This window comes from Leptonychotes weddellii, chromosome 2 (genome assembly GCF_054177405.1).
Source record: "Leptonychotes weddellii isolate Sample4059 chromosome 2, ASM5417740v2, whole genome shotgun sequence".
Lineage (NCBI taxonomy): Eukaryota > Metazoa > Chordata > Mammalia > Carnivora > Phocidae > Leptonychotes > Leptonychotes weddellii.
Window position 1 is genome coordinate 122,246,144 of NC_138370.1, and position 10,461 is coordinate 122,256,604.

Genomic DNA, 10,461 nt, shown 5'->3' on the forward strand with positions numbered 1-10,461 from the left:
TTTTTTGAAAAAGGAATAATACTTGTATTGGCTGAAGTTAGTGAAGAGTTCAAACTTCCCGTAAATTGCCTCTGTGATTCCCCCACAGCCATCAGCTTCTTTGAAGTGGGATGGCAACTTGAATAAGCACTTTTGACCTTGGCCCACACATTGCTCTGCTGGAAGGGAAAGACTCTGCTTTACCTTTGACTGTTCCTTTCTCCTATAGAAACTGGTTTCTAAAGACTAAGAAGAGACATTCTCAAAAAGGACATATCAGACATGCGTGGTAAGTGGATAGCAATTTATATATAAATTTGAAGGTTATTCTCTTCTGAATTAAAAATATATCTTACCATCTCCTGGAGCCACTCAATGCAAAGGCCTCTGACTTGGAAGTTCCCTGCAAACCCCAAGGGGCTGTGATCACACTTTCATTAAAACCATCTTCTATGTACTTGAATCATGGAGCAAACTAACATGGGCCATGAACTTTTGGTGTACGGGAGACATGAGTATGGGGAATGTCTGTGCAGGTGTTGAGGGGGATGGAAGAGTGAAGCAGAGTCATATCACCCTTCTGATGCAGGCACATGCAATGTGTTGTGTGTTGTCTATTGAATTGATTGAACCTCCTCCAAACTTCCTACGTCAAATTGATGGAAAAGGAACATTAGAGAACCTGAGCTTTTCAACAGTTTTCAGTTGAAAACACGAACATCTTTCGAAGTCTTTCCGTGACTCCAGTAAAGCAAACAATCTTCCTCAAATCTTTGCCAAATGTCACCTCCATGCCAAGCGCTTGGTGTTCGGCCCTGGGGTCAGGAAGTAGAACTTTGGTATAACTTTCAACAATTTCCTCTACCCCTCCTACCATAAAAGCAAGGCCCCTGCAAGCACTTCTGTAAGTTACAAAGTGTATATGTCCATAATAATCTGTAGCCTTTCCAGCCACGCGAGCCTGAAATAGAAACTTAGACAGACTGAAAATAGAAGTGGCACAGAGGAAATTGCTTCAGCCATGGGGGATAATTTTCATTTCTGGTACTTGTAAAAGGGAACCTTCTAACCTCATCTCCTTGGGTTTGATTTACCTATATTACTTCATTTAGTGGTTTTAAGGGTAGTGAGCAGTGGTTTCTATGGGAGTGTTCATTTTGGTTCTCGTTTCTCTATGTTTGAAACAGGTGGGTTGGGGGTGAGCAGAGCCTAAGAAGTTAACCCACGAAAAGACCTGGAGAAAGAGAATCCATGAGGGCAGATGAAGAGAATGGAAGTGAGAGCCTGATCCCCTCTTGGGCTAGAGTGAACTCATAATTTAAAGGACAGAACATCCAGGTAGGTAGTTTTAGGGAGAAACTCCATTGGTGATGTATACACATGCCAAGGACAAATAAGAAGAGATTACAGGTTTTAAATAATTCTCCTGGCGTGCTCTCTCAGGGGATATCAGCATTGTCAGTAGTGAATACAACTGAACTTCTATCAGGCTGAACTAAGCTGACTGGAGTATGAAGATGCTGATGATACTTAGCTGCTGGAACACTGATTCTCAGAGGTGGGCAGCAGGTTTGACGCCAGAATCCCTGAGGGTTGGGACCAATCTTCCTCACCCACCCCAATTGTAGTGATCCAGTTTTCAGAATTGTTTTTTGTCTTATACCCTCCTGGGGGTGGGGGCGGGTTTAAGAAACAGTAGAATAAAGTATGTACCCAAATTCACAGTAACATATGATTGTTCACTGGGACTTTTTCTATGAAGACTACAGTGGTGGAAATAGGGGGGAGCAGCCCTCTTGGAAAGTTAATGTGGGAGTAGCAACATTTAACCGAAGAGACTTTTTCTCTTTCCTGAATCTACTGAGGGTAAAAAGAGGAAATAAAGATCATACAAAGGAAGCAAGACAGAAATCTCCTTGGCTACTGCACTAGTACCCTGCATTGTTCCAAAGCCTTTTAAGGAATGGTGATGAGACTGAGAAGGTGGGCACAGCATTCCTTGAAAGCAGCAGGAAAGGATGTAAAGGTAAAGAATGCTGTCAAGAGTTCACACCAGTCCTGAAGGCTGGCTCCTCTATCCAGTGCCCTCTGCAGTCAGAAGCAGAAGTTGTCCTTGGCTTAAGCCTGTCTGCACTGCTGCCATCCCTTACATGACCCTACTCCCCCAAGCCAAATATACTGGACGGTTTCATGCTCACTGTCCTGGCAATCAATCACTGGCTGAGGAGTATCAGAACCTGAAAAGACAAACCTGGACTTGAATCTTGGTTCTGCCTCTTATTAGATTCGTAGCCTTGGGTGTATTACTTGCTTTCTTGGAGACTTAGTTTCCTAATCTTTAAGGTGAGGGTCATTGGAGAATTAAATGAGCTGAAGGAGGTAAAGTATTTGGCACTGCCTGGCACAGATATCAGCCTTTGTGAATATTCCAATGAAGCAGATTCCTCGTCTCCCTCCTTTGAGCCACTGTTCTACCAAGCACCCACCTGCATTATTGCATTCAACCCTAAGGAATGCAACCATTGGTTTTTATACATTATTTTTATACATTATCCTTAGCTAGACTGTGAGTTCCTGCAGGATGAGGTCAAACCTTACAGTTTTGTATTCCTCACACTGTAACTAGAACATGTTCAATGAAAGTTCATGGGATCCCCTGGCTCTTCTGCTGACTGAATGCATTAGTGAATGAATGGGGCCGCGGATGGGGGTAGGGGGAAATGAAACTAGAGGTTTTCATTAATAGAGGGAAATGTTCCAACATAGCATCCTTTTCTTGTTTTGACGGGTTCAGCAAATATGACAGTAGATTTACCGGATTTTACTCTGAGCATTGTTGACTAGTTTGCAAATAAAGGAAGTCTAGGCTGTATTTACTTTTAAAGAGCCAGGCAGAGAAGCCTCCTCAGACTTTCAATACTAGGCTGCTGAGTTAGGAGTGACTCAGAAGAAGAAACCTCTAGCTGCCAGGACACAGTGTAGTTTCCCATTATCTGTCACCTGCTGGAGAGGGCAGAGTCCTCCCCCTCTCACACTTCAGCCCTGCTTGCTGCAGCAGGGTCTGCAGTTTGTATGTGGGAGCTCTGGTGTCTGACCATCCTTCATTTTCACACAATCTTCAATTGATGTCTACATCCTTTTTCCCCCAGGACTTTCACCTCTGCTGTAAAATTATCCCTCAAAGTGTCCCTGACCAGCAGTAAGATCACATGAAGCTGATGTCTCAGTCCTCTATTTACAGTTGGAAAAAATAATTTCCCTGAAACCAGAAAAATATGGCTGCTAAGCAATGAGTGAAAAGGCTATACTTGCCCACTGTTGGAGGTCCTGTCCTGAATATGCACCTCTGGTGAGCCACTTTGTGTAGGTAATTGCCTGTATTTCTTCCCCAGGGCACTTGGTGTTACCTGGACACAGTGGAATTTTAGATCACTTATACATATTACCTGTTAACTTCGCTTAATTCAGCTGCCATGGCATGAGATACACAGTCAGCCATATATAAAAACCAGACCATGATATTCCATATTATTGCATAGCCAGAGATATTGCACACCTTATGAAAGATGAAAAAAGAAAAGGATCCTGCCAATATCTTGGTTTAAAGAATAGCTCTCTCTTACCAAATTTAATAATCTTGTTCCTTTAAAAATTTTAAAAATATGATTTCAATGTGTCCCTTTGAAGGAGGAAGAGCAAAGTCTAACCCAGGATGGCCATTGGTGTAGGCCCAGGCCTCATGTCAGGAAATGTATCAAATTTAGACTTTACCCTTAACTTCAAATGAGGTTTTACATTCTACAACAGAGACCCAAGACAGGAGTGAAAGACTTTTTTTTTTTTTCATTCAACTATACAATTGTCTCATTATAATACTAAACGGCCTGAATTAATTTTATAAGTTACTTTGTAATAGCACAGTTGTTCTAAGTTTATGTATTTTACACGTGTTAATTTATTAAAATGTAAACACTTAAAATACACTCTATTTTTATAACCTTGTTTTGACAGGTCCTTGTTAAATAGATTGGGGCTCAAACTCTGGGAAGTGCCAGGTGTAAGTGGCATCTAAGGCCTCAGGAAAACCAGCACATGTAGATTTCATCTCTCATGATAAAACTTGCTGCGTGCCCTATGGAGGTGGAAAGGTTCTCAGTCAACTGTAGGTTTATTAGAGCTTCTCAAATGTTTCGTGACATTCAAAGTATACATGGCCAGTTAATTTACCCCAAAAGCGTAGTTCTAAAAAAATATTCTTCAAGTGAGTGTGGTTACCTAATAATTAGGAATCATTAATCATGGACTAGGTTTAAAATGCCATAGATTTGGTATTCACTGGGTAGAGCAGCTTCTCTTTCCCTGACTCCATGTAAATGAATGGAGAGGAGGTGGAGTGTCAAAGGCTCTGCTCACCAGACTGCGTAATTACCATTTTTGAGTGTATCATGGGAAAAGCTCATATGATGTGGCTGAGGAAGTTTAGGAATCAGTACTGTAGCTTCCTGGACAGTAAATGGCGGCCAGTAGCATCAGCACCAAACTACTCTGCAGACCTTGAGGTTTATCACAAGTTAAGTAAACATGTTTTGAAACTTAATTTGTCCTTAAATTAAATGTTTCTGATCTGCATTATCTGAGTTCCCCTGCCCCTGAGCGTCCACACTTGGAGAGAAATTTTATCCCATTATTTAATTTATTTAATTTATTTAATTTATTTTTTATTGTTGAAGTACAGTTGTTTTTTTTTTTAAGTATAGTTTAATGTACAATGCTATATTAGTTTCAGGTGTACAACATAGTAATTTGACAATTCTCTATATTACTCAGTGCTCACCATGATAATTATAGTCACCATCTGTCACTATACAATATTATAATATTATTGACTAGATTCCCTGTACTGTACTTTTCATCTCCATGATTTATTTTATAGCTGAAAGTTTGCACCTTTTAGTCCCCTTCATCAGTTTTTCCCAACCCCCCCACCCCTCTCCCCTCAGGCAGCCACCAGTTTATTCTCTGTATTTAAGACCTTGTTTTGGGGGCACCTGGGTGGTTCAGTTGGTTAAGCATCCAACCCTTGATTTTGGCTCAGGTCATGATCTCAGGGTCATGAGATTGAGCCCCGTGTCAGGCTCAGAGCTGGGCGTGGACCCCGCTCAAGATTCTCTCTCTCCCCCTCCCTCTGCCTCCCTCCCCCCCATACACTCTCTTTCTCTTTCTCTAAAAAAAAGAAGAGTCTGGGTTTTTTGTTCATTTGTTTTGTTTTTTTAGGATGCTACATATAAGCAAGAGAGATTTTAAATAACCAAAATACTAAGATTGAGACTTTTATTAAATAAAGAAACCACCAGCTTTGGTAAAGTCTCTGCTTTCAGTGGCCTGACAGGGGTTCTGAGATACAGCGATGCTGCAAGATGGTGGCCCAGTAGGTGTGATTCAGAGCACTCCTTTAGAAAAGCTTGCAAGAAGTCTTGGGCATACTGCAACATAGTGTGCTCAGCCAGCTGTGTGTCTTCATTTTGAAGTCTTTGGAGAAGGGAGAATCTTCAGAGCATATAATAGGTTCGGGAAAGGTATAAGTTATAGCTGTCATTAAAGCAGCTTTAGGATTGAGGATAATTGAATTTTAAATGCTCGGATTACAATGTCTACTATATCTCCTTACTTTTGCCATTAAGCAAAACCTAGAGTAAAGCAAGCAGATCAGAGTATCCTACTTGTCTTCTACCACTTGCCTAAGGGGTAGAAGTCCATCTCCTTTCAGGTAATTATCTTCTTGCCACAACTTTCTCAGATAGTCAATGAGCTGGATATTCTGGGCTGATAATAATGCTCCTTCTCTCTCAGCTGATTCCTTGGCATTCCAGTGCCCCAGAAAGTCCAATTGAACCATGGCTTCTCTTCAGTGAATTTTTCCACACTGTAAAAAATGTATCTTCTAAAGATAATTCAGATTTTTAGAGGATTTTGGAAAGATCTGACTTTTTTTTCTGTCAAATTCTGAGACTATTTTGATTTCAGGTAGCAACTAAAGAAAGAATATTTTCTCTATTCACTACATATTGGAACAATGTCAGCCTAAAATGACAAAAGGCTTGGAATGGACTTCTTTCTTGTTCTGAACCCACATTTGTTTCATCCACTGTCTAATGAAGACAGGGCATGTTGGTGGAATGGCAAGTAGACCAAGGTGATTTGAACAGAATTGGGTGGTAAGAAGAGCTGGATAGGTAAGTATTAACCAGTGGTTGGGATACAAATCCTGGGTATCCCTCTATTTTGGTCACACTACAGTTTTTGAGGAATAATATTTAAAGGCTATTGTAGGCCTTGGAACAATGCCATTTGTCTGTGTGTTGGCCCTAAGCTCAAACGTAGTGTTCTAAATGGGATGGACCTCCATCATGAAGCCCCCTTGCCCCTCCATTTTAGGACCTCAACTAGAATAATTTCAGTGGTATCCTTGGCCCATTTTCCCTGGGTCCTACCTTGGCTGCCACTTACTTAATTTTAAAGGAGGAAAGTGGGAATGAAGGGAGAGGGTGTACCATGTAGTTCTTCAGGTGGGCTCGTTGAAATCTAAGACAACAGCAACAAAAATGAACACTAATGAACAAGACAGAGCAGATAAACAATAACAGCAAACACCAAATAAACCCACCTAGTCTTTGAAGAGTACATTTCAGATAAACAGTTATCCTCAATGCCTTCATTACTTCCACCAGTACTTTCCCATATGGCCAAAAAGGGCCTTGATGAGGAAGAGCATCTAATGCTTTCTCTGCCGGTCAGAGGGCCCAGTCAGTGCAATATCATAATTTATATGCTGTTTAATCTGGTGAAGTAACAACAAAGTCTTATAGATTTTTATATCCTTACTGCAAGTGCATCTGGGGCCCAGGGAAAGGGCAACTCAGTACCACACAGGAAGTGCTGTACAAAAAGGTCTTAATTGAAATGCAAAAGGAAGTGAAAGGGAAGGAGTAGTTTTTTTCTGAAAAGGTTGAGGGATGCATGCAGGAAAATTATTTCCCCATCCTTTACTCTCTATCTTTTCTTCACTATCTGAAGCAATGGCTTCAGCAGCAGTCACACTTGAATAATATTTGTCAAATCATAAGGCTGGCAGGAACAAGCGAGCAAAGAGAAAAATGTGTCAGCAGATAAAGAATGGAAAAGTATCTTTGAGGGATTTTGCTTTTGCATTGAGCTCTTTTCAGTTCCCAAAGGGCTGAGGTTTGGGCCTAAACCTAACCAGGTGGTCCAGATGGACAAAGAGTGAACCACAAGAGAAACTTTTGTTCTTCTAGCTCAAGACTTCGGGTAGCTTTTCTAACAGGCTCCTCAATCTGTCTATAGTCTTTCATGGTCTTCTGACCTGAGGAAGGGGTAAAGGGGGAGCCTGTCACAGTCAGATTACTCTGCTTAACTGAAAGAAAGTGTTTTAAGCCTTTGTTCCTTACATAAAAAAACTCCAACCCTGACAACACCATGAGCAACAGTATCCTCAGCCATGACTTAGATATGAATACTTTCTTCTTGAGTTTGGAGGGAATGGGGACAAAGCCTTGAGATTTTCTGATGGTTGGATGGTATCCCAAAAGTCCACATGCCTTCTGTTTATTTAAATCTCTGTGGATTCTGACAACAATTAATTCTCACCTGCGTACATTAGTAGCCTACTAAGTGTAACCTCTCTCTTCTCTGGCTCTTGTACTAATTCTCTACAAAATGCAGCAGAACCATTTTTTTAAAAAATTGATGTGATGATGTCATCTCTCTTGCTTATAACTTTCAGTGCCTTACTATTGCTTTTAGGATAAAAAACAGAGGTCTTACCATGACTTAGAAGATCCTGTCTAATCTCTTGAGCCTCACCTTGTATTCTCTTTGTCCTTCTTGCACACTGGTTGTTGTTGCTTTTCTGCCTGGAATGCCTCCTCTCTCCCTTTGTCTCTCCCCACCCTTGCTCATTTGCTATAAGGGGAGAAGCAAAGGATAAGTAGAAGTTAACTGGACAAACATAACTTGCCATGAACATCTTCCCTGATCCCATCACCCATCTCATCTAGGTCACCTTCCTTTGTCAGTGTGTGGTCTCTTTTTTTTGAAGTTCTGCCCACTTGAAAATTATACATTCATGTAATACTCCACCAGACTATAAACTCTATGAGGACAGGGTCTTGTTTGTCCCAGGGCCCATGTTGTATATTGATCTGTTATGATTTCAAATCCACTTGTTGGTGACTTAAGTGAAGTTGTTTTGATCTAAAGGTGAATGTGTTTACATTGAAGATTCTGTGTCAGGGTATTGTTGTCATCTGTTGTTTTGATAAGCACTCAGTAGCTCAACTGTTGTCAGGTGCCTCTGGGGACTTATCAGTAAGAACATGTGGAAGAGTGGCCATGATGTAATAGTCACTTAAACTTTAAATACCAAGAATTTGTGGGGATTTACCAAGAGTGTCTGGTCTGGGCAAGGCTACCCTTTGCTGATCTAAGTAGTTCTCTAGAGCCCTTGAGGCAGTAGGTCCTGCTGTGGCAAGGAGACTCTCTGCCATCAGGTGAAAACCATGCAGCAGCGTGGCGAAGGAGATCTTCTTGGCTGCCAACACCAGAGCCTTCATTCCCTTAGCCAGGTGCTCTAGCCATAAGGGACTTTTGCTTTGTGCTGGCTGTGGGACATAATCTCTTGGTTGGCTAAGCTGACTCTTCCAAGAACCATGTAGAAAGGTACACCTCACCTAAATTAGAACTTTGTTTCTTTCATCTCCCCCTTATTTGTAACAATAGTGTAATTAATCTATCATTGGTTTGGAGTATGTTATTTCTTTATTGGCTTCTTAAGAAACGTTATCCTGTATGCTATTTGCTTCTGAAATATTATTATTACAAATTATAATTCCTGCAGTGAACCTGTGTTAAATAAAACATTGGCAAAGACAGTCTCAGTATCTAAGCATAATTTGCTCTGGACATAACAGCCTGGCTTAGTTAATTATATATTGAATGAGTGGGGCAGCCCAATGTATACAGGGAGAGGAGTAGTCCTTGAGGAAGATCCATGAACTATCAGAAGAGCTCTGTCTGGGGAAAACAAAAGAAAACCCATTTTCTTGGAGTTTTAAAATTGCTATGTTAGGGGAGTAGATGATTTTTTTTCCTTTTCTATTTTTCTATATTTTCTGGGCAGAAAGATGGCAAAGCATTGAAGAAAGTGAGAATTAATAAAAGGGCATTAGATTTGATGATTTAATGCTCTTTTCTAATGACCTTTAATAAAAGAGTTTCGGTAGAGTAATGAAAATCAAAATTGTTAGCAAAGGAGTAGGAGGTAGGAGGCGGAGCAAGATGGCGGAGGAGTAGGAGACCTGGATTTCGTCTCCTCTCAGGAATTCAGCTGGATAGGGATCAAACCATTCCAAACACCTACGAACGCAACAGGAGATCGAAGAAAAGAAGACCAGCAACTCTTTGAATAGAAAAGCGACCACTTTCTGGAAGGTAGGACGTGCGGAGAGGTGAATCCGAGGCAATATTCAGGAGGATAGACGGCGGGGGAGGAGCCTCCGTTGGCTGCTTCTGGCAAGTGATAGAGCTGCGGAGCACAAAATCGGAACTTTTAGAAGTCTGCTCCGCTGAGGGACGTCACTCCGGTGGCTAAGCGGGGGGTGGAACCCTCGTGGGACAGTGTGGTCTTAGGACCCTCGGGGTCACAGAAAGACCGGGGGTGGCTGAGTGCGGCAGAGCTCCCAGGTATCAGAGCGGGGAAGCCGGCTGCAGAGACAGAGACAAGGAGTGGGCTCTCAGCTCGGGGTTGCCATAAACTGTGATCCGCGGCACAGTCAGGCCACTGCTCCTCCAGCAGGGACCCAACAAGCGGCAGATCCAGGGAGACTCCCCTTCCTCCCCCAGGAGGAGCGGCGTGGGAGCACACTGCAGGAATCTGCTGGGTTTGGAAACTCCACCCGGGGTCGGGTGCCAGAGATAGAAACGCTTGGTCACAGGCCGGGTGAGCATGGAGTGCGGCCAGAGACCAGGGAGATGGGAGTGATTGACGGCTTTTCTCTGGGGGCTCACTGAGGAGCAGGGCCCGAGTTCTTGGCTCCTCCGAGGCGAGATTGGGAGGCCGCCATTTTCACTCTCCGCCTCCAAAGCTGTACGGAAAGCTTGCAGGGAACAAAAGCTCTGGAGAGCAAACCCGAGCAGATTACTTAGCCCGGAAGGGGGCAAGGGCAGGGCAATTCCACCTCCAGCAAAGACTTTTGGAAACCACAGCAACAGGCCCCTCCCCCAGAAGATCAGCGAGAACAGCCAGCCAAGACCAAGTTTACCGATCAATGAGAATGGCAGAACTCCAGTGCTAGGGGAATAATGCACATAGAATTCATGGCTTTTTCACCATGATTCTTTAGTCTTACAAAGTTAATTTTTTTTTAACTGTCTTTTTTTTTTTTTTGAATTTTTCTTTTTCCCTTT

At 42.3% G+C, this 10,461-nt stretch overlaps 1 long non-coding RNA gene across 1 annotated transcript; it reads left to right on the forward strand.

The window, feature by feature from the left end:
* Positions 1 to 230: 230 nt before the first annotated feature.
* Positions 231 to 1,709, forward strand: LOC145720349 (uncharacterized). Its single transcript, XR_014143266.1, has 2 exons — positions 231 to 268; positions 1,167 to 1,709. It is a non-coding gene; the product is annotated as an uncharacterized LOC145720349 (long non-coding RNA).
* The last annotated feature ends 8,752 nt before the right edge of the window (positions 1,710 to 10,461 follow it).